Below are 25,477 nucleotides of genomic sequence, written 5' to 3'. Positions count from 1 at the left end.
TGGACTATCAGACCAATTGTGTGATTGGATTGAAGAGTTCCTAGATAACAGAACGCAGCATGTCATTCTCAATGGAGAGAAGTCTTCCGAAGTACGAGTGATTTCAGGTGCGCCGCAGGGGAGTGTCGTAGGACCGTTGCTATTCACAATATACATAAATGACCTTGTGGATGACATCGGAAGTTCACTGAGGCTTTTTGCGGATAATGCTGTGGTATATCGAGAGGTTGTAACAATGGAAAATTGTACTGAAATGCAGGAGGATCTGCAGCGAATTGACGCATGGTGCAGGGAATGACAATTGAATCTCAATGTAAACAAGTGTAATGTGCTGCGAATACATAGAAAGAAAGATCCCTTATCATTTAGCTACAATGTAGCAGATCAGCAACTGGAAGCAGTTAATTCCATAAATTATCTTGGAGTACGCATTAGGAGTGATTTAAAATGGAATGATCATATAAAGTTGATCGTCGGTAAAGCAGATGCCAGACTGAGATTCAATGGAAGAATCCTAAGGAAATGCAATCCGAAAACAAAGGAAGTAGGTTACAGTACGCTTTTTCGCCCACTGCTTGAATACTGCTCAGCAGTGTGGGATCCGTACCAGATAGGGTTGATAAAAGAGATAGAGAAGATCCAACGGAGAGCAGCGCGCTTCGTTACAGGATCATATTACCCCAGTTATCACAGACATCTTCAACCTGTCTCTTGTCAGTAGGACATATCCTACTGAGTGGAAGCAAAGCTTAATTCAACCTATACCCAGGACTGACAACCCTAAGTCGCCAGGTGACTACAGACCGATCAGCATACTTCCTGCAATATCTAAAGCCCTAGAATACATCGTCCATGAACAGCTGACGGATTACCTCAAAACTCATAACATCCACGACAAATATCAGTCAGGCTTTCGAAAGCTCCATAGAACAGCAACTGCATTAATCAAAGTAACTGACGACATTAAACATGCTATGGACAGACGTGAAGCTACCATCCTAACACTGCTTGACTTTAGCAAGGCTTTTGATACAGTTGACTTTGATATATCACTAATTAAAATGAAGCAGCTGAATTTCTCAAACAGCGCAATACACTGGTTCGACAGCTACCTCAAAAACAGAAGTCAACAAGTCATTTGTGGGGCGGAAAAGTCATCATGGAAAAACGTGCGCTCTGGAGTTCCCCAAGGCTCCGTCCTTGGTCCATTACTCTTCTCACTGTACATTAATGATACAGTATTTCTTCAGTGATTCACTCCTGCAACTACCATCTATATGCCGACGACATCCAACTGTACATAAGTACAAGCCCCAAGAACATTGCTGACGCAGTAGCGAGTATGAACGCAGATCTTTGCTCTGTTTCTCGATGGGCACAAAAGCTAGGTCTGAAACTAAACCCCAAGAAATCCCAGGTCATACTTATATCTCATCCAAAGTTAATCAGTCAGTACTTTCGCGAAACAGTCCCTCAAATACTCCTCAATGGTACCCAACTACCATACCAAAAAACAGTAAAAGACCTTGGAATAATCTTGGATGAACACCTAAACTGGGAAGAACAAACAGTCACAGCTTGCCGGAAATCGCTCTCCTCCCTACATGCAATTCAAAAATTTAGAAAAATATTTCCAACCCATGTTAAACAAAAATTAGTCCAAACACTAGTCTTGCCTAATCTTTACTACTGTGATGTAGTTCAACATGGCACAAATAGTGAAAATTCGAGATGCCTCGAGCTAGTGATGAATGCTTGTGTTAGATACGTATGCAACATACGGTTGTATGATCATATCAGTCCTTCATACTCCCAGCTAGGTTGGATACGCCCACATAAGGCACGCGATCTCCACACGATGTGCTTACTTCATCGATTTCTTAGCCACTGGTGCCCCCAATACTTATCTTCTCACATTAAACACCTATCATCATTCCACAACCGCAATACCAGATCTGATACGTCTAGCATCTTGGCTGTACCTTTACATAACACAAAATCTTTCTCCGTGTCATTCTCCATCTCAGCCATACGACTATGGAACGCGCTCCCCTGTGACCTGCGTCTTATCCAAAACCACTCAACATTCAAGAGGGAACTTAAGACTTACATATTAGGGACGGTATAGCCACCATTGTTGTGCCACCCTCATCTTTTTCTTTCTCCTCTCCATCATAGCTTCGAATTTTACCATTCTATTTCTCTTCCTCTAACCTATCTACCTCTTCTATATCTCTTTCACCCCATTCCATCGTCTTATGTCTCTGCTTGATGAGAATAACTCACAAGCTGCAAGATTATAACGAGAAAATTCCCAACTAGCAATAGGACTGACACTCATAAAAGAAAAATATGTTTACTTTCATATACATAGTCATTATTATTATCATTATTATAATTTTTTTTATTATTCTTGATTGTTATAATTATTTTTTGATTGTTATAATTATCATTGTACTCCTTTTATAATCTCTATTTTTTTTTCTTTAACATTAATACTGTATAACATGTTATATGTCCTAATTTTCTGTAGACACTGAAATTTGTTGAATCTGAGTATGCCTGGTTAGGTGTAAGAGAGGGCCTGAAGGCCCTAATCTTGCCAGGTAAAATAAATGCATAAATAAATAAATAAATAAATTTAGTAATCGCGAAAGCGTTACGGAGATGACAGATATACTCCAGTGGAAGACTCTGCAGGAGAGACGCTCAGTAGCTCGGTACGGGCTTTTGTTGAAGTTTCGAGAACATACCTTCACCGAAGAGTCAAGCAGTATATTGCTCCCTCATACGTATATCTCGCGAAGAGACCATGAGGATAAAATCAGAGAGATTAGAGCCAACATAGAGGTATACCGACAATCCTTCTTTCCACGAACAATACGAGACTGGAATAGAAGGGAGAACCGATAGAAGTTCTCAAGGTACCCTCCGCCACGCACCGTCAGGTGGCTTGCGGAGTATGGATGTAGACGTAGATAACAGTGGCGCTGAGCGCCCGTTAAGTTCTTCCAATGAGCGCGTGGGCGACCGCGCAGGGCCGGAAACAAAGGACGAGTCGAGAAGTAATTGAAGGATAACAAATTAGGTGACAGGTTTGGGGCTTTTCGATGACGAACAAACCTCTGCTCTATTCATAATATGCATTTCAATTATTTTCGAAATATCTAAAGATTCATCCGCGAATTAAAGCATTAGTACACTCCGCCACACACCATTAAGTGGTTTGCGGAGTATGATGTAGATGTAAATAATTACAGAAACGAAAGAAACCTTGTAATAACAATTCCCTGTAAACAGAGGAACCGAAATATGTAAACAAGTTTTACAAATTTCGACTGCCGTCGTTTTTAGAGAAATTAATAAATTGTTGAATATGATGGCGTCCGTTAAAACGATTCAAGTTCAATCCGAGCATCTTCTTCGTCTTGAGGCGTACATGAATACAGAAAAGGCAGCCGTCCCAACGGCCTAGGCTGCGCCATGTTAGGAAACCTTTAGTGCAAAAAGAAACCGGCCATAGGCCCAGCAGGTGACAGCTAGCCGCATAGCCACCCAGCAAGTTGGCACCGGAACTGTTTTTTCAGCCGTAGTCACACTAGTGTGGGGTGCCGACCAGCTAACAAAACACCTAAGCATCGCCACCCCATCTGCTTCCGGAAAGTCTTCTTGGAAGATTCACAAGATGCCGTCTCGTCTGCGACCGCCTACTGTCCATAGGCTTCGCCACGCGACTGTAAAACTTAACGGTTCGTAACTTCGGGAAAAATTTGGAAATTTGTGGTAAGTACCTATGGGACCAAACTCCTAAGGTCATCGGTCCCTGGGCTTACACACTACTTAATCTAGCTTAAACTAACTTACGCTAAGGACAACACACACACACCCATGGCTGAGGGAGGACTCGAACCTCCGACGGGGGTAACTGCGCGAACCGTGGCAAGGCGCCCTAGACCGCACGGCTGTGACTTCGGGCACAGGTTAATAAGGATGCTCGGATTCTATCGCCGTTTCGGTCGTTTAGCGGTCGCGAGTGTTTAGCGGGATACTATGGGAGAGCAGCAGCGCCAGCCGTGTGGTAAGGTTCACCGAATTCTGCACCCTCCCACCCCGTCCATCCCTCACTTTTGTTGCCGAAACCTACTTCTCGCGGTTCAGTATTCTCTCCAAAGTGTTCTCATTTAAACTAGTGAAGTTATAGGTAAATACTACACTGAAGCGCCAAAGAAACTGGTATAGTAAAGCGTATTCAAATATAGAGATATGTAAACAGGCAAAATACGGCGCTGCGGTCAATAATGGCTATATAAGACGACAAGTGTCTGACGCAGTTGTTAGATTGGTTACTGCTGCTAGAATGGCAGGTTATCAATATTTAAGTGAGTCTGAACGTGTTGTTATAGTTAGCGCACCAGCTGAAATTGGAAATGTGTGGTGAGTTCCTATGGGACCAAACTGCTGAGGTCATCGGTCCCTAAGCTTACACACTACTTCATCTAACTTAAACTAACTTACGCTAAGGACAACACACACCCCCATGTCCAAGTAAGGACTCCAACCTCTTCCGGGGGGAGCCGCGCAAACCGTGGGAAGGCGCCCTAGACCGAGGAGCTGACCCGCGCAGCTGCGCACGAGCGATGGGACATAGGATCTCCGAGGTAGCGAGGAAGTGGGGATTTTCCCGTGCCACCATTTCACGAGTGTACCGTGAATATCAGGATTCCGGTAAAACATCAAATCTCCGACATCGCTGCGGCCGGAAATAGATCCTGCAAGAACGGGACCAACGGCGCAACAACATCGGTTGCAGCTAGTAGCAGCCGGGCTAGGGAACTACGGTTCCATGCGTAGGCTGTGGTTCGCACCACAACACAAACGGCTATGTCTGGACTGTTACCGTGACTGGCAAACGTGGACTTTGAAAGATGGAGGCACATTATGTTTAACGATGAAACGCGGTTCTGCACTACCCCGGATGACAATCGTCGGCGGGCAAGGCTGCGACCTGAGCACAGGTCCCGTTTAACAAATGTTTAGAGAGGCACAGGGATGTTACTCCTGGTATGGGGAGTCATCGGGTTTGACTTCCTTTCTCGGCTGGTAGTGACTGAGGGAACCGTGACAGCACTGTGGTACGTCATGGAGATGTCTTCATGTGTTAGCTCTTATACGACAGTATCATGATGCAGTTATTTAACAGGACAATGAACGTCCACACAAGGTACGTATCTCTATGAACCGTCTGCCACCAACGCACAATTCGTTTAAGGATATGAAGACAAGAAAAGAGAAATTGAGGCTCCCACCGAGGCGTAATAGACAATGGTTTTTCCCTCGCACTATTTGTGAGTGAATGGGAAAGGAGTTGTGGAACAAGGTACTCAGTGCCGTGCACCATACGTTAACTTGAGGAGTATGTACGTAGATATACATACATGTAGATGTAAATGCTGATGTACTCTCCCATGGCCAGCGAGATCCCCTGATCGGTCCCCTGTTTGGCGTCAGCTCTGACGTCAAATCTATTCCAGTGCCAATATCCAAGATATCAAGTACCAGTTCAAAAAATGGTTCAAATGGCTCTGAGCACTATGGGACTCAACTGCTGAGGTCATTAGTCCCCTAGAACTTAGAACTAGTTAAACCTAACTAACCTAAGGACATCAAAAACATCCATGCCCGAGGCAGGATTCGAACCTGCGACCGTAGCGGTCTTGCGGTTCCAGACTGCAGCGCCTTTAACCGCACGGCCACTTCGGCCGGCAAAGTACCAGTTGCAAGAGTTGTGAGCTAGTTTGCTTCAGAAGACAATACAACAGCTTTGACACTCTTCGCAAACTATTCAGTGCATGTATCTATGCCAGGGGGATATAACGACTTATTGATAAGTGGGCTCATAGTGCCATGTTCCCTGTAAACTGGACTTGACAATGTAATCACTGAAATAATATCACATACCCTTTCACCCACTGACGTTTCATTTCGTTTCCTCCTCCTTTATATGTGCTTCACTTTTTTTTTTTGTCAGCCGGTGTATTTCATTGAGAGTGCGCTTACGATCTGCAGTAACAACATATTTACTTCGTTCACTCTTGATTCTCATCCATACGCTATCCTGTGTAACTGTCGGGGCAGTAAACAATTTCTCCTTGTTGACAAAAATCTCGATAGACGTGATCTACAACTACGTCTTGTTTTATTTTCCCTAGCGTTTATTCCGACTGTTACGGAGTCGGCTTTTTCAGGTTCAAAATGGTTCAAATGGCTCTGAGCACTATGGGACTCAACTGCTGAGGTCATTAGTCCCCTAGAACTTAGAACTAGTTAAACCTAACTAACCTAAGGACATCACAAACATCCATGCCCGAGGCAGGATTCGAACCTGCGACCGTAGCGGTCTTGCGGTTCCAGACGGCTTTTTCAGGATTTGGCAGATTTTGTTTTACTGTTTACGTTTATGGCTGGATGCCCTTCCTTACGTCGCAGTCTTCAAGGTAACCTAAAGGAGGAAAGTCGCGTACACCATCTGTGTATGAATCGTAAAACTTTGTTCTGTGTTTCCTTGTGTATTAACTGTTTGTGTATCTTACTCTCTGGGTGGAATTTGGGGAACATCCCAGTATTTGCCTAAACAAGCATGAGAAACCGCCTAAAAACCACACATCCAAGTCTGGAACCCCTCGTGGTATCCCAAGCCATAACGCCGATCGTTGCGCCATACGACCAGTTCATACAATTAAAACTACAGTATTACTCCACAAATGTTAAAACATGCTCCGTTTTCTGGATCAAGGAGACATCTTTTTATTTGTTTATTTATTTATTTTGTTGTTTTCCGACCCGAGAGGCCTGACATCGAACTACATTACATTTCGTATAACTAGCAGAACGTAACAGAAATGGAGAAAAACATTTGCCAGGGAGGTAGTAAAAAGTTCACAAGATGTCAAGATACAAATGAGTATAGAACATGGATTCAAGTTTTGTGTAACAAGGCTTAGGTTTATTAGTAAAGTATAATTAGTGCGATATTGCATTGCCTTTGTTATTCTGCCGGCCGGAGTGGCCGAGCGGTTAAAGGCGCTACAGTCTGGAACCGCACGACCGCTGCGGTCGCAGGTTCGAATCCTGCCTCGGGCATGGATGTGTGTGATGTCCTTAGGTTAGTTAGGTTTAAGTAGTTCTGAGTTCTAGGGGACTTATGACCACAGCAGTTGAGTCCCATAGTGCTCAGAGCCATTTGAACCATTTTTTTTGTTATTCTGAAATACGATGCAATGTTCCTTCGGGAAATGCATGCATGTTCGAAGGAACAGGCACTGCGGCGACTACAACCGTTATGGAATATATGGAACGTATTCGCAATTTCCAATATGGACAAACATCAGCTGTACAACGCAATTACGACAGTGAAAATTTCTGTCGGACCGGGATTAGAATGCGAATTTCCCAGTTATCGCGAGCAGGCACCTTACCATTATTTTTTGGGTTGATGTCATTTTGTTCGTTATTGTTCGTACTATTTGTTCGGGGCGGACGTCCCATGACGCTTGTTTAAATTCATCGTTGATCTGTTAACTCAGTTTATTTTGTTACAAAGAGCAGCTAACCCTCTGACCGAACACGTTGAGCTACCGTGCTGCCGCCATTTGGCTATCGGAGAACAACTCATCACCAGACCCAGCCTTCCATAAGTCGTGAACATGCATACGTGTCCGAAGGAGCATTGCATGGTATTTCAGAACATCAATGGCACTTCATATCGTATTTATCTGTCGACACTGGGCAAGCGAGGCCGGCCGAAGTGGCCGTGCGGTTAAAGGCGCTGCAGTCTGGAACCGCAAGACCGCTACGGTCGCAGGTTCGAATCCTGCCTCGGGTATGGATGTTTGTGATGTCCTTAGGTTAGTTAGGTTTAACTAGTTCTAAGTTCTAGGGGACTAATGACCTCAGCAGTTGAGTCCCATAGTGCTCAGAGCCATTTTTTGGGCAAGCGACTTTCAATCAAAATGTTTATCCTGTAAGGGAACTTACGTAATGAATATACGAGTACATGTTGTAGACACATGGATGACGATATATGGAAGGTAGGGTATGCCGTGAAGCGTGCTCGGATAGCCTAATGTCAGGCGACCGTTCGCGATAAGCGGGGAATCCACTTTCGCGTCCCGTTCCGATACAAATTTTGGTTACCGTTGTTCCATTATACAGCTGATGGTTGTCCATATTCGCGACTGCAAATACATTTCCAAGTACTTATACGTAAGTACAACGAAAAACCTGCCAAAGTTGCAAATTTCCCTTTTTTTCACCCGATGACTGGTTTCGGCCCGGGATCCATTTTCAGATCATCGTAACATAGTCAATAATGGTGTTTCCGAAAATGCAAAAAAGGTGTAAACGAACAGTTACAGCGCATACAACGTTGGAAGTTCGTTATACGCAAGTATTATACAACATACACAATGAAATAAAAAGAGCAAATCATTATTTACAATTTAAAATATTACAAATAAAGTTATTTAAAATGATTCGTCAGTGGTAACATACCTGAATATGTGAGAACAATGGTTCGGACATAGCATGCCGGATGTCAGCTTTAGTTTGGATTACTGACGTGGAAACAGTGCCAGTTTAGGACGGTTATGTTGGTGCTGGTCATTGAGATCATGCGAAAGTAACTGACGAATGAATATGTTGGTTGAGGAAGGATGTTTGGCATAAAAGCAATCAGCTGTGGATCAGATCTGTTCTGGAACAGAGTTTTTTTTGTTAGTCATTGTGAATCGTTGTGTTCGTAACGAACCATGGAGCAATTTATATGTCCCACAATGCCTTATTTTGATCAGCCTGAAGTTTGTGTAGATGCTTAGAGGTGGTATGTTCCCATATGGGACAGGCATACATACGACTTGTATTACCGATTTATAAAGTATGAGACTATTTTTCCTGTTTAGCGAAGGCCACCTGGCCGATATGACCGAGCGGTTCGAGGCGCTTCAGTCCGGAACCGCGCAGCTGCTGCGGTCGCAGGTTCGAATCCTGCCTCGAGCATGGATGTGTGTGATGTCCTTAGGTTAGTCAGGTTTAAGTAGTTCTAAGTCTAGGGGCTGATGACCTCAGATGTTAAGTCCCATAGTGCTTAGAGCCATTTGAACCCTCAAGATATCCAAACAAAAGCTGTGTAACATCCTCTCTGGCCACTCAATTTGGCGAGGAAATGGGTCCACGAATTTATTCGGGTGCGCCGTATTCATCAAAAGCCACGCATTCGTGATTGGGTTCTATATAGCTGCCAAACTGGTGGATACTGTTTGCTTCATTTCACCCAGCCAAGAGAACCGTTATTAAGGGACGTAAGGTAGCTGTGTGCGTTGATCGCAACGTCCGTTTTACGTTTCTTAGATTTTATCTATATGACTAAACGATACACTATGTGATCAAAAGTATCTGGACACCCCCAAAAACATACGTCGTTCATATTAGGTGCATTGTGCTGCCACCTACTGCCAGGTACTCCATATCAGCGACCTCAGTAGTCATTAGACATCGTGAGAGAGCAGTATGGGATACTCCGTGGAACTCACGGACTTCGAACATGTTCAGGTGAATGGCTGTCACTTGAGTCATACGTCTGTACGCGAGATTTCCACACTCCTAAACATCCCTAGGTCCACTGTTTCCTATGTGATAGTGGAGTGGAAACGTGAAGGGACACGTACAGCACAAAAGGGTACAGGCCGACCTCGTCTGTTGACTGACAGAGACCACCCACCGTTGAAGAGGGTCGTAACATGTAATAGGCAGACATCTATCCCAGACATCATACAGGAATTCCAAACTGCATCAAGATCCACTGCAAGTACTATGACAGTTAGGCGGGGAGTGAGAAAACTTGGATTTCATGGTTGAGCGGCTGCTCATAACCCATATATCACGCCGTAAATGCCAAACGACGCCTCGCAAGGTGTAAGGAGCATAAACATTGAACAATTGAACAGTGGAAAAACGTCGTGCGGAGTGACGAATCACGGTACGCAACGTGGCGATCCGATGGCAGGGTGTGGTATGGCGAATGCCCGGTGAACGTCATCTGCCAAAGTGTGTAGTGCCAACAGTAAAATTCGGAATCGGTGGTGTTACGGTGTGGTCGTGTTTTTCATGGAGGGGGCTTGCATCCTTTGCTGTTTTTCGTGGCTTGTCACAGCACAGGCCTACATGGATGTTTTAAGTACCTTCTTGCTTGTCACTGTCGAAGAGCAATTTGGGGATGGCGATTACATCTTTCAACACGATCGAGCACCTGTTCATAATGCACGACCTATGGCGGCGTGGTTACACGACAATGACATCCCTGTAATGGAGTGGCCTGCACAGAGTCCTGACCTGAATCGTATAGAACACCTTTGGGATGTTTTGGAACGGCGACTTCGTGCCAGGCCTCACCGACCGACATCGATACCTCGCCTCAGTGCAGCACTCCGTGAAGAATGGCTACCATTCCCCAACAAACCTTCCAGAACCTGATTGAACGTATGCCTGCTAGAGTGGAAGCTGTCATCAAGGCTAAGGGTGGGCCAACACCAAACTGAATTCCAGCGTTACCGATGGAGGGCGCCACGAAGTAGGTTCACTTTTGCCCACATTTATCTTTATCCACCACGCAGTAAGCCATTTTTCAAGCTGTAGGAGAGCCCACTGGAGTGTGTCGTGAATGTTTGGTACATTGTTGTGAGTGTAATCTGTCGCTGTAGCATCAGCGAAGGAAGCTATGTCGACCGGATGGAAGTCTGGAATGTCAGGTAAATAGATATTAAACAGCATCGTTCCAAAAAGGAAACTTGTCATACGCCAGCGCTTATAGTGTTGACATTAGAAGCAGCATGACCAATGAATGCATTAAAAGTGCGGTCTCTAAGTTAAGAACTAATTAATGGGACAACAAAAAGTGGGAATTGTTACTTTATTAACTGGTACTGTAAACTTTTATGCCTTACCCTAAAGAAGGCTTGCGCAGTGTCCAGATATATAACAGCGCGGACTTAGTGTCGTTATAAACGCCTGTAATTGATTCCACTAGCCGCACCTGTAGTGGATCTGAATACTTTCAACGAAATCCGAGCTGGATATTTGGGACAACTGATTCTCGTTGCATGGTTTACTAGTAGGTCCGTGATGTAGTGATGGAATAGCGGTCGGCTTACGAATGATCTTCAGAGTAACGTTCCAGATAGGATTTGAACCTAGGTTTCATAGTTTAAGTCTATAGTGCCTTGCGTCGTTTTCATATTGCTTTATTTTTTCGCTGCCCATTTAATTCAGTTTTTACTGCTGGATCACGCGTCCGTTCCTAGAGTATCTGCGTGTAATTCTTAGTTTTATTTAACTAACGAAACTCAGGAGGAAATACAGAGCGGAAGGAGGGCAAGCTGTTGAGCTTAGCCGCTGTGGTCAAAAGATCGCTAAAAAATCAACCCGCAGTTCCAGGTCTTCAAGAATCTGTATACGGGGGAGAACATCAATCATAGATTCAAGTCGTTGTTTACACAGCATGGTCAGAAACAGTATGAAAAACTTGTGCATTATAGGGTAGGTTCTGCTGAAAAATAATTGTTAAAAAAAAAACTTCGATACTTTTCGCCGTTTCCGAGTTAATTAGCACTGAAATTAGCCAATCAGGCTGCTGTGCGCGCAAATTCATGCGGCACGCCCGAGACGGTGTCCTCAGACGTGTGTTTCGTTTGGTTTCCAAAAACGAACAAGAGAGCGATACAACAGTTGGACATGGGACGGTAGTAAGGATCGCACCCGACCCAATGGCTACGCACTGTCTTGCGCTATCATCTGCGTTACGAGAACAAATGACACTAATTGTATCTGGCGGGCCACTTGAATTTGCGCGCACAACGGCCTGATTGGTTCAATTCAGGCCTAATTAACTGGGAAACGGCGCAACGTGTCGAATTTTTTTCTTAACAGTAATTTCTCACCACGACCCACCCTGCAACACCCTTACAAGCTTTTCAGACTGTTTCTGACCAACCTGTATAGTGAGGGGCAACTCTTCAGGCAACCACGACCCAGCATCAATAAATGCTTTATTTTCTCCACTGCGTGTGAACCTACTCACTAACCCCGTCAGAACCCGCAACGAGGTTGTAAGATGGTTCTTACAGATTCCATAAGAGTCATAATTTGGCGATCACTCTATGCAGATGATACTCTCACAAATTTAGCCAAAACAATAACGAATCGTCAACTGACTTTGGTGGTGCTGAAACACTAATATAGATGAAAATTACCTTTTAATTTCCTGATTTCTATGCTAGTACACGAAGAGCCGTAGTTTGTGAAGGTCGTACTATTTACATCTAGTTGTGCCTAGTTTTCTTGTGACTTACAGGAATCCCAATGCCGGAACAACGCTACACTTGAATAAATTTATCAACGAAACCTGCGCTTGAATACCTAAATGTTGCTTAGCTCTTAAAAAAGTAAACACTATTGTTTCATCGCCGGAGGTTACGGGATGGAGTTAATGCGCAGAATAATTTGCTGCAGGCCAATAAAAAGAAAATAATCTGAAGTAACTGAAAAAGAATTCGCTTGTGTGCCGAATAATAAAAGATGAGAGTAGAGCAAATATTACCTTTCAGTTTATACAGTATTCACTGAAACATAATCGCTAATAATCCTGTTCATGTTTTGAAAATTTATGTTCGGTAATTCTCTGTTACTGCAAAACATTCGTTTCAATGCACAGTAAATATTATTTTTTCAATATGATTTGTAGCGTATCAACAAAGCGAATTTAAGAAGCCACATCATCACAAGTAGCTTACCAGAATCGCTAACTGCACGTAACACCCCCTTTTTTTTGTTTCGCTGTTCCATCCAGCGAGACAGGACGTAATTCTAGTACAATAATGGGGCCTTCTATTCTTTCAACGGTATTCAGAATAACGAAGTATCCCCAGACGTGTATCTGTAATAACAGTGAAAATTCTGGAACCAAATGGACACTGTGTCACAAACCTCTGAATTACTGTTAAGGAACTTACTATGCCGAGTTAGCTAGCGCATCACAGATAGTGCACAGTGTGCTGTCTTTCTACAAAACCGCAACTTGATGTAGCGCCTCGTAACTAAGCTCATCCATAATCGTATTTGGAAAAGGCTTTCGAGCAACGGCAAGGAATCGGTTGGCCGTGGCCGCGGCTGCGGGGAGACAAAACTGCAGCATTCGACCTGACTAAACACATTGTGGCTGCAAATGGGAGATTGCGATTCACTGGGAGAAAGAGACGAGACGAGAGCTCACTGGCGAAGGAACCCACTTACGTTGACCATTCTCCGTATGGGACGCCGTTATATTGCAGCGCTTGTGGATACAGAGGGCTGGCGATCTGAGGACGGTTCTTAAGCCAAAGTGAGACCATCAAAGGAAATGCAGCACGCTCCAAAATGGCACCTTCGGCAGAACCACATCTATCGCTTCGAGGAAATATACTCACAAAATACGAATGGTACGTCGTCAGCTAGTATTCAGTCTCCCGTGTGAATAGGTCGTAAGAAATATTTACTGGCAGTTTCCCTCAGTTATATCTGCAACCTAAGAGGACGTTGTTACAGATTACCCAGTTTACGTTTCGTATAAAGTTTACACCGTGAAGATAAAAATACAGCATGATTATAATTAACCTATCATTACTTGAGACGGCCCCCAAGAAAGTCGAGTGGTCGCAGGACAAAGAAATTTTGTGGAAACGTTTGTAAGGAGAAATAACGAATAAACCATTGAAAGAAGCACATCTTAATTTCCACATCAGGGAGTAACATTTGTTAATTGTGTACCATGTTTATGTTTCAGGTTACAAAAGTTTCTAAATGTGACGACCATTTGCACCTACGACAGCCTGGACCCGCACTAAACCTTGTTCGCAGCAATTTTCTAACGGTGAGCCGTCGAATATTCAGCTGCCGTGATACAGCTCGTGCAGTGCTTGAAGACCGCACTTTGCTTCTAGCGTTCTCAGCGATCAGTAACTTCTTCAGTTAGGTGTGGCACAACTGAAAATCGGCCTCTCTCGGAAGCAATTCCCAAATCGCCATTTAATTCCAACTCCCGAATGATGTTCTTCAACCCCTGTGTGGAAAGAGGACCTCACCGTATTCCGTTAATGCATCGGTATGCTCGAAGATCATCAGCTTTATTGCCGTTGCTTTGATAAAACAGGTTTGCAAGTTAAGCCTTGATCACCTTTTCCAGATTCACGTTGATTGTTTGCAACTATAATGCACACTGATGCTTGTGTTTCAACCTATATCGCCTTACCAGTACCGGCGCCTAACGGCTAGTAATGACACTAACACAAATAAGGAAGCAAGTCCTGGAGCACAAGTTATAACCATTAATATATATACAGGGCATTTTTTATTCTTGCTGTCACGTCTTTGTATGAAGCATCTGTAAAACGATTGGAATTCACGATATCCAATTTTATGGCGCTACACGATATCCAATATTATGGCACTATGCGATAAATTCGTTGATTTGAAAAAAGCGTATGGGGCCTGAAGATGGCAAAATTAATTGCCGAAACGGGTTGCTTTCACAATAAAATAGAATATTTTAAAGTGTACGGCTGTTGGTTAAGTTTATCGACACTGAAAAGTTTTCATTCTTTTGTTGATAGTCTTCCAGTGAGGATGGTCTGAGTGACCGAAAACGGTAGAGAATGAAGGCTTATTTATACAGCTGATGATTAAAAATGCAGTTCCTTAAGTAATTATAACCACCCTGTATTTTGTCACTCACAGATGTTCATGGACAGTGTTTTTTATTATACTACATACGTAAATGACACGAAGGAGAAGACCAGTAAGAATAAAGGTTCGCCATGGTTATACTAGCGAGTCTTCTCAAGAATCGTTTGTGCTTGAAATGAAGAAGGGTAGACGGTTAGCACTAAACGTCCCGTCGACGATTTTATTATAAACGGAGGACAAGTACAGGGAAGGAAATCGAGAGTGTACTTGCCAAAGGAACCATCCTGGAATGTGCCTTAAGCGATTTAAGAAAATCATGGAAAGCTAAATCTGGATGGCTGGAAGCGGATTTAAAGTGCCATCCTCCAAAGAGCGAGTTCTGGGCAGTAATCGCAGCGCCCTTTCGCTCGGTTGAAATGGAAAAGCAAACTAAGCCGTAACTGCCACCATGATACAGGACAAACGTATTTTTTCTTTTCTTTGACAATATGTAGTTGTACGGCATCACTCTCCGGACATAGTACTCACTGAAAGCCGCATGTTATGAATACTGGCGAACTCCACCATATTAGTGATGTCATTGGAACATGAATGTCCGAACCTTTTAGTGCCTCTCTCAACTATTCGACATGGCCAGATGCCTTTTTTTAATAACTAGATGTAATAATTTCGAATTTTACAATCACGCATACATTTTCCCCGATTACCCATTTACTCAAATTCTCTGTAGTATATCAGTACTATGATAACCCCGTTTTATGTTGTTTTACCTGGTTCTAGAGTTGACGTGTTTATTTGCTGAGAGTAAGGGTAATTCATATGGACTATATAATTCTCTTATTGGCGCTCATTCTGCACGAGTAGCAAGAGAGCTCTGTCGCGTTTTGAAATGAAGATGGCACCTAGTGGTCGCATGGGGTTCTAATTATTCTATGAGAGACCTTGGGATGGTTGACATGAAGCAACAAAAATTCCGGTGTAAGGTCGAGATGTGTGTAGTGCTCTATATTAGGCCAATACACTAAACATATAGCAAATGCGCAATGTTTACGACTTTTGTTGAAAATCAAAGTTTTTCTTGCCCTAGTTACCATAGATACATATGTATTTATTAAAAATGTTTTTATCTGAAATGGATACTCCATGCCCATTCAGCAGCACAGGTATGAAATCGAAACCACACATTAATTAATCTTCCTTCTTTACGAGACTAGCCCGTTTTACACAAATATGGCATACAACCGGCAGTTGGCAGCTAGTATTAGAGCTTTTTCTCTTAACCTTTCTCCGGATGCCAGTTCAAAAATAACATTTGGTGTAGTGATTGAAAACATCCCACATATTGAGAATTAAGAACTGTCTGCTAAACAGACGGTATTTTTCCGTTTGTAACACAGAGAAATAGTTCAAATGGCTCTGAGCACTATGAGACTTAACATCTGAGGTCATCAGTCCCCTAGAACTTAAAACTACTTGAACCTAACTAACCTAAGGACATCACACACATCCATGCCCGAGGCAGGATTCGAACCTGCGACCGTAGCGGTCGCGCTGTTCCAGACTGAAGCTCCTAGAACCGCTCGGTCACTCCGGCCGGTTGTAATTCTTCTTTCTCCGAGTAAACTAATTCAAAAATAAACTGTCAACTGTGACGTCGGCTGTACATCTACCGAGGAAGAGCTGAGGATTCAAATCTGTAAGACATAGTCGATGCGTTACTTTACAAAGGAACTGACTAAATCATACACGTTTACGAAAATAGTGGAAATATCGTGGCGGACGTGCAAATATTTCCAAGCGACAGTTTTAGTGGTTTCCAAATATCCGCAGGAATAACAGCTTTTCTGCAAGTGCTCGGACTGATGAATTTGCTAGCATGTATATTCTTGGACCTAGATGTACCCCAAATACAGAATAAATTTGCCCTAAGCATGTGCGCTGTGCATTACAGTACATTTAATTGCGGTAAGAATACTTTTGCAGACAGGTTTCTACTTCGGGGATCTGGCGTAAACAGCGGCTGTAACAGGAATCGCCAAAAGCTATTTGCCTGTTAGTGAACTGAGGGATTTCTCTGTAATCGATTTGTTCGCCCCCCTGGCGGCCGACGCAAAGGGGGATTGTGTACGATCCCTTGGCAGCTGCCGCCAATAGACAGGCGCTCAGGAAAGCCATAAAGCGCAATACGTCTCCACTCGTGGATGCCACTGGCGGAGATTCTCGAACAAATCTCTGGATCTTTCGTGGCCACCGACGACGAAGCTGCGACCTTCTTCGCTACGTTAAGAAGAAATTCTGCGCCCCCAAGCGCTGGCGCACACAATTCGCCGACTTTACAGTAGTAGACACGTATGTCAGTGTTCTCAATAGAATTAACGGAATTTATTTTACGAGAAAGTTTATTGTTAATGGAAACTGATGAAGAACTTCTCACCACCATCACTTCCTTGAAATATACAATTTACAGACCATTGCCGATTTCGATTTAATTTGCGTGATGCCAGTCATCGTCTACACAATAAAGACTCGGCTCGTACCCCGATATTTAATTTTTACTCTCCGCGAAATTTCATGCTAATACTGATTATGGCATTCCTTTTACATTTATGTACTCGTACAGAAATGTATTTTCTAACAATAATACACTGATTTCTAATTAAAACAACAAACCGCTATTTCCCCGTCCTGTGTCTAATTCACGGTATAATCATACAAACTGTCAACAGATGTCTGTATGCTCGTGTTCTGAACAGAAGATGGCATTCCGGTCAACAGATAACCTCGCCAACGGTGACGTTAGGGCATCCACCAAGCGGGGTAGTGTTTGCTGATAGTCCCACATCCAAAATACATGTGTACACAAGTCACAGACGGTGCAGCGTGGCACAGAGAAGAAGCCTACGAGACACCCTGCGGTTGAGGGCCATAGGATGAATGGGAGCAGGACAGTCGTAAGCTGATGTGGCCCGATGGCTAAATGTGAATCGTTCTGTTGTTTCTCGGATGTTGCGACAATTTAGAGAGACCGAAACTGTATCTCGATGTCCAGGGCAGGGCCGCCAGTGTGTGACATCATAGAGAGAGGGCAGCTATTTGGCTGTAAGGGCACGACGGTACTGCCATAGCTCTGAAAAGCAACTGGCATGAGATCTCGCAGCATCCACTGGACGAGTTGTGTCGAGGCAAACGGTGTACAGAAGGCTTCAGCAGAGTGGCCTTTTTTGCCGGTGACCTTCTGTATGTGTACCTATGACGCGTCTTCACAGAAGGGAGCGTCTACAGTGGAGTCGTCAACGTGCCAGCTGGACGGTCGAACAGTGGGCCAACGTTTTTTCAAAGATGAGTCCCGATTTGGTCTGGAGAGTGATTCTCGACGGTTTCGCGTCTGGAGGCAACGTGGAACACGATTTCGGGACCGAAACATCGTGGAAAAAGACCGATATCGAGGAGGATCCACCTGCCACTGTGGCCGAGCGGTTCTAGGCGCTTCAGTCGAACCGCGCTGCTGCTACGGTTGCAGGTTCGAATCCTGCCTCTGGCATGAATGTGTGTGATGTCCTTAGGATAGTTAGGTTTAAGTAGTTCTAAGTCTAGGGGACTGATGACCTCAGATGTTAAGTTCGATAGTGCTTAGAGCCATTTGAACCATTTGAGGCGGCTCCCTAATGGTGTGGACAAGGATTACGTTTGACCACTCGAACAGCTTTTCTTGTAATTGTACGGGTGAATCGATAAGGTTTAACTGGTGTCAGGTATCGTGACAAGATTTGAGACCTCATGTGCGGTTATTGCGAGACGCTGTGGGCATAGACTTCGTACTGATGGACGATAATGTGTGTGCGAAATCTTATGGGACTTAACTGCTAAGGTCATCACTCCCTAAGCTTACACACTACCTAACGTAAATTATCCTAAGTACAAACACACACACCCATGCCCGAGGGAGGACTCGAACCTCCGCCGGAACCAGCTCCACAGTCCATGACTGCACCGCCTCAGACCGCTCGGATAATCCGCGCGGCAATGGACGATAATGCTCGACCTCATAGAGCACGGGTTGTCGATGTTTTCTTGGATAGGGAAGACACTGCACGCGCGGCGTGGCCTATTCACTGTCCTGATTTGAATCCCATAGAACATGTCTGGGACGCACTAGGGAGGCGGGTTGCATCATGCCAGCATCCACTAACCACTCTCCAAGACTTGCGAGCAGCTCTGCAGGAAAAATGGGCGTTATTGCCATAGCGCGAGACTGACGACATCATTCACAGCATGCCCCCACGTTGCCAGGCCTGTATTGCTGTCAGAGGTGGTCACACCCTATACTGACCACATTAACCATTTGTCGGAATGTGTGTGCAAATCTATTAAGTTGGAAAAAACCAAGAACATTTTTGTCTACCGTAATCATGTTGCAGTTGTTAATGTTCTGTATTCTTTACATTGTTTCTACTATACTATCATCTGTTTGTACTGTTGTGGCAAAATAAAAGCAACCTTCCAAAATTTCCGTTTGTTGCTTTAAATTTGTACACCAGTGTATTATTAAAATGAAAACACAATTACAGGGGTGACCGGATACACATATTTAAGCAATGCCGAAAAGTTATGCCGATAACAATGGGTTTAGTTTTAACACAGCGTTGCCTATAATTTTGAACCAAAATCAAATATACCGCTAAACGCACGCAAATCAACGGAAGTGTGCAGTTATCGCTTCACTGAAATGGCCATAGATGTGATGAATAAAGTATTTCAATTTACTGTCTCTAATAATTGCTTGTTGAGTCTAAAATTCTGAGCAGTGTTTAGAAGAATCATTGATTATTTCGGAAACTGGACGGCTGGAAGTTTAACTCCCTGAAGTTGAAAAACCACTGCCCTTGCATCAATATGTGCGACAAATTTCTTTCTACTCTGGACTGCGTAAGTGAGAAACCAATATCTGTTTTTTTTTCCTCAGCTACTCGATGTTTTAATTCCTTATTTAATACTTTCCTCTAATGAAAGGTAATTAAATAAAGTAGCCTGAATATGTAGTAATATATAGGAACACAAGAGTTTTACGTAGCGTGGCGAATGTACAAACTGACGTAGTATGTTATCCGAATCTGAAATTAGTACTCAATCCGACATTCGCGTAAGTGGATGGGGAAATCCGTTGTAAAAACTCAAACATATTGACTGTCGGAAGTTACATCTGCGTTCCGATTCCATGGAGGTATTGTGCGTCCTTGTCCGTCTCCAAAATTTAACAGACGTGGTACAAGGGACAGAACTGTCATGCATTTATACATGAAGGGGAAGAACTGTGAAGGCATCTCATGAACACAACTAAGGTGGCTGTTGAAGGAAATGTAGCTGCTCCGATTTCTATGGCCGCCAGAAGCAGCCGGAAGAAAATTCTGCCAACCACGTGTTTCTCGAAGACTGCCCTCTAATGGCACCTTAAGCAGAAGATGAAGGGCGACCCTGAGCGGCACCTGGATTTAATTATAGCTTTTTGTTTGGTACATATTCGGACTTCAATAAATATCAGTCTTCAGTATTATAGCTAATTACTAAAATAAAAATGCTTTCACTATTCAGACTAACGATTTGCATTTCATTTAACAATGTGGGCTGGGAAACTTCGACGTGCTAAAGGTTAGACCTGAAATTCATTAACGAGGAAAACATTCCGACACAGAAAGCCTTGAACAGGGAGGAGTTGAGGTGGAGAGCGAAGTAGGAAGGATATGAAGCAAGAAAGGGGGAAAAGTGGGGGAGGGGGAGAGAGGTAGAAACAGACAGAGAGCGTGCGCGCGCGCGAGAGAGAGAGAACACTCCACGCAACTGCCTATCTGTAACTTCCCCCAGAGTAATTAATTGATTTAAGAGATAAACATCCGATCTAGATTTGTTTTTAAGCCCACGATACGACATGGACACAGAAGGAAGCAGACGATCCAAATAGCGGGCGCAAAAAAGAAAAAAAAGGTCAGAAGCCACTCAGGAGGAGAAGAAATGCCAATTCTCCAGGGAACTCATTCCATCGCTGTCTGCGGTTTCTCGTTAACAGAATTTAATTCCTTGTTCTCAACTTTGCTCGCAATTAAATACAGCATCCGTCCAGTTGTTGCTCTAAGGGCATTAAATTCTTGCACATCAAGGCAAGCAGGCTGTGCCGCGCCAAAGTTTTCTTTTTAAACGAGATTCCTTATAACAGCTTCTTAAACTGTGGACCGCCAGGACGTGCTCCATTCAGATGTAGTGAAATCCAGTGTTTCGCCAAATTAAGGAACGCCTCTTATTTTTGACTGGCCTACACGAAAATAAGTGAGTCTCTGATCGCTTTATACTGTAAGTACATTCATAGCTCGGGGCCATGAAAGGACAGTACCATACGATGAAGCGGTAAGTATGGAAGAATCGCAAAATACCCGGTGAAACAATGTAGCTAAAGAATTCTAGGTGACACATTCCGCGATCTTTATGAGGGTCAAACATTAATTCTTGTTTCTAATTACGCTGGAAAACACGGTCCTTTACCGTCAATAGTCTAAGTACTGTATGCTGCAGTGGAAAACTGTCCTGTCTTGTTTGCTGCCGCGCATGCGTCGCGGGTTTGGAAGGATCGTGGTTCTAATCTTCCTCCAAATATCCTAATTTCTCGGGTCATATGCATGTAAATCACTTTGAGTGATTACCAGGCTGGTTCAGGAATCGTAGTTGCGGTGGATTTCCTTGGTCATCTTTGTTCAGTTCCAACATGTATCTCTTTTATAACATCAACATGACGAGATGTATAATCTAACTTTTCCGGTTGTTACCCCTCTGCCGCGTCAGTTCCAAGGTGCCACAGTCGGTATTTATAATACAGGATGGTTATACCTAGACTTTCGCTACTTGAGAGGGCCCCCATGAAAAAACAAGCGATCGTAGGACAACCGAACTTTATGGGAACATTTGTAAGAACATGTCGAAGCGAAATTACAAATAAACTATTGAATAATCACACTTTACTTTCCACACGAGAGGATTCAAATTTAGTGATCTTGGTGGTTAGGCAGTTTGGAACTATCGGCCAATGATTCGGTTTTCACCATATGTATTACGGAGTTACCGAGTGACCCTCACGAGCAGCGTGATGTGGAGCTCCATTAGGCACCGCAACAGATGATTCCAAAGCACCTCTCTCCAGTAGAGCAGGAATCACATGGTGACGAAGCACATCGCAGTAACGTGTGCCGTTCAAGCTGCATGTTATTGCTCCTTGGAGCCAGAGTTCCTCAAAGAAAAATGGACTAATCACTAACTGCGCTCTGAAGAGACACCACACAGTGACGCGTTCACTATGCAGGGAAGTCCATCAACGTTCGCTAGACGCGACGATCCCCAAATGCTATAACTGTGAGTGTTCACTGCCCCAGTACGCGTTAAGTATGCTTCATCTCTCCATAAACTGTTTCAAGATCTTTGCAAGAAATGTAAGATAAAGTCTACGCGAATGTCTGCGTCACGTGGCAAAAGTTGGCGAGTAATGTGAAGTTTGTGCGAATACCATTTCACGATTGTTCGTAGCTCTTTTCGAACAGTGGACCATGGAATATTCAGCTGTTATGACACAACTCATGCACTGCTTGAAGATCGCACACTGCATTCAGCATTCTCAGCCATGACAGTATTTACTTCTTCAAGAATTGGTGGCGCAATTGCCCGTCGGCCTCTCCCAGAAGCAAACCGAATCCTTGATAGACCGTTCCAAACTGCATAGCCACAAAGATCACCAGATTTGAACTGTGTCATGTGGAAATTAAAATTTGTTTTTTCAAGGTTTATTCCTTATTTCTCTTCTGCAGGTCCTCATAAATTTTTCCACAAAGTTTCATTGTCCTTCAATCATTCGTATTTCATGGAGACCCTCTCATATTGCGAAAGTTTAATTTTAACCACCCTCTTCATTCTTCTGCTATTGAGGGGGAAGGATCGTGTGTACCATATGTAATATGTACTACAATACAATTTTTAACCTTTATGACTGTAGAATACTGCGACTATGATGAATAAAGGTTGTCAGATACAAATCCAACCAGTCTCCTTTTGTGATGGTACAGTATTTATTTTGCCATGGATGGTTTCAAGTAGCCTAGCGACTTATCATCAGATGGCACATAATTTTTTGTTATTGATTTTAGCATTATGAGGTGGTTGTGTAAAGTTATTTGCATCCGTGAGTTTCATACTGGTACAAAAATCACTTAGGATAACATAGTTAATGTATTCCCATGATGATGATGGAACTACTTAAACCTAACTAACCTAAGGACATCACACACATCCATGCCCGAGGCAGGATTCGAACCTGCGACCGTAGCGGTCGCGCGGTTCCAGAGTGTAGCGCCTAGAACCGCTCGGCCACCCCGGCTGGCTTTTAAGGCAAGTAATCTTATTTAGGTTCCTATTCTTATCGTCGTACACTGATCATTATTACGCACTGCATTATGCCCATCCATTTCGCTGCGACTTACTGCACTATGACAGGCTGAGAGAAAATAGTCCGACGTAACATTTCTTGTCCAAGAACGATAAGGACATTGGAGACGGAATACAAAACCAGACTCGGACCAGATGAGAAAAGCAGCCAGCCATGACATTTTCATACGATCCAGCATGACATCGGTCTTCGCTGTTTAGAGAAACCAAGGAAAATCTTATTTTGATAAACATCTCCACACACCAAATAAACGTTTATTTCGACCAACATGTGAAATCAGGTAAATAAGTGTCGGACTTGAAATCGAAGCGACATGATAATGCCACTAGTGCATTCGAAAATGCGTTTTCTCCAACTCCGAGTAGAGAACTTCATTCTTTTGATACATCGCCCCTAACTAGAAACTTAAACAAAGTATGTCCTTTCAAAGATTTGTAACGCAGGTTAAACGTTAAAACGCAGATGGTACCACATTGCAATAGATCAGTGCACAGCCTATGTATAAGTCTAACTCCAGGTTCGTCATCACTTAAAATTTTATACATAGACTTGTATTCTGAATATGGCAGTGATAGATTGATTGATGCTTTCAGCAGTGTAGTTCAGCCGCAGCTGGGATCTTTGTGACAAGCAGAGCATGTATTACGCGTTACTGTCGCATTTCAACACACACTCGTTACATTTAGAAGCAGCTGTCAGTGGATTCCGCCACCGCTGCTGCCCATTAAAAAGTGTCACAGTGAAAGATTATATATATATATATATATATATATATATTATATATATATATATATATGTGTGTGTGTGTGTGTTTTTGCGTGCGCGTGCGTGCGTGTGTGTATAAAATAGCACTAATATTTAGTACATTTATTCCTTTAAACAAAGGTTTTTTGACTCAATCAATATCAGAATCCTCTTTGTCTCAACGACATTATCAGACGCCAAAAGTGATTTCACAGATTACTAAACACCTTGTAATAGGTTTCCTTACCTTATTCAGCACAGAGGCTTCACAACCTGTAACAGAAATATCAGAAAAATGTTAATCCAAAGGCAGAAAAGCACAAAAACACACACACACACACACACACACACACACACACACACACATTACAAAATTATGTAAAGTTATACCAATAAGCAAACGTACATAAACTTAGCTTAGGAATTTGTTGCATGTTCTATTTTGAGAGACAACGTAGAGATGTAAGTATGAACTTGACTTGCTGTAATTAATACCGATAGGCCCAAAACCTGAGTAAATATTTCGTTACTTTGATTGTTAAAAGTCTCACTTCCTCCTGGGCTTCTATATTCGAAACATGTCACCAAGATGAGGAAACAAATCGTATAATAGATGTTCAACATGGAAAAACAAGTGTGTAACACATCAAAACTACTACTACTACTACTACTACTAACAATAATAATAATAGAGCAATTAGATGAAAAGAAGCAGAAATTACAAGCGTTGGCCAAACGACTTAGAAGATACAAAAAAAGTGAAAATAGAAGGAAACAAAACCAAACATTCAACACAAACCAAAAGAAATTTTACCAGACAATAGATAACACACACATTAAAATAGACAATCCACCAAACATAACAGACATGGAACACTTCTGGAGCAACATATGGTCAAACACGGTACAACATAACAGGCATGCACGGTGGATACAAGCAGAAACAGACACATACAAGATGATACCACAAATGCCTGAAGTGATAATTTTGCAACATGAATTCACCCAAGCAATTAATTCTACTCACAATTGGAAAGCCCCTGGAAAAGATAAAATAGCAAATTTGTGGCTAAAAAAGTTCACCTCAACACATTCACATCTAACTAAATTATTTAACAGTTACATTGCAGACCCATACACATTCCCTGATACGCTTACACGTGGAATAACTTATCTGAAACCTAAAGATCAAGCAGACACAGCAAACCCACCTAAATATCGCCCCATAACATGCCTACCAACAATATACAAAATATTAACTTCAGTCATTACACAGAAATTAATGACACATACAACACAGAACAAAATTATAAATGAAGAACAAAAAGGCTGTTGCAAAGGAGCACGAGGCTGTAAAGAGCAACTGATAATAGATGCAGAGGTGACATATCAAGCTAAAACTAAACAAAGGTCGCTGCACTACGCATACATTGATTACCAAAAAGCTTTTGATAGTGTACCCCACTCATGGTTACTACAAATATTGGA

The 25,477-nt window shown here is 43.0% G+C and overlaps 1 protein-coding gene across 3 annotated transcripts in view; it reads right to left on the bottom strand.

Annotated features, from left to right (window-relative positions):
* LOC124554776 (protein O-linked-mannose beta-1,2-N-acetylglucosaminyltransferase 1-like) overlaps positions 1-25,477 on the bottom strand; it is a 1,050,404-nt gene that overhangs the window by 654,459 nt on the left and 370,468 nt on the right. For all 3 annotated transcript variants that reach the window (XM_047128420.1, XM_047128423.1, XM_047128421.1), the window contains exon 3: positions 24,237-24,262. The gene's annotated coding sequence lies outside the window, so the exon portion shown is untranslated. The remainder of the gene's footprint in view (positions 1-24,236; positions 24,263-25,477) is intronic.

Source organism: Schistocerca americana, chromosome X (genome assembly GCF_021461395.2).
Source record: "Schistocerca americana isolate TAMUIC-IGC-003095 chromosome X, iqSchAmer2.1, whole genome shotgun sequence".
NCBI lineage: Eukaryota > Metazoa > Arthropoda > Insecta > Orthoptera > Acrididae > Schistocerca > Schistocerca americana.
This window is presented reverse-complemented; position numbering and strand designations above follow the sequence as displayed.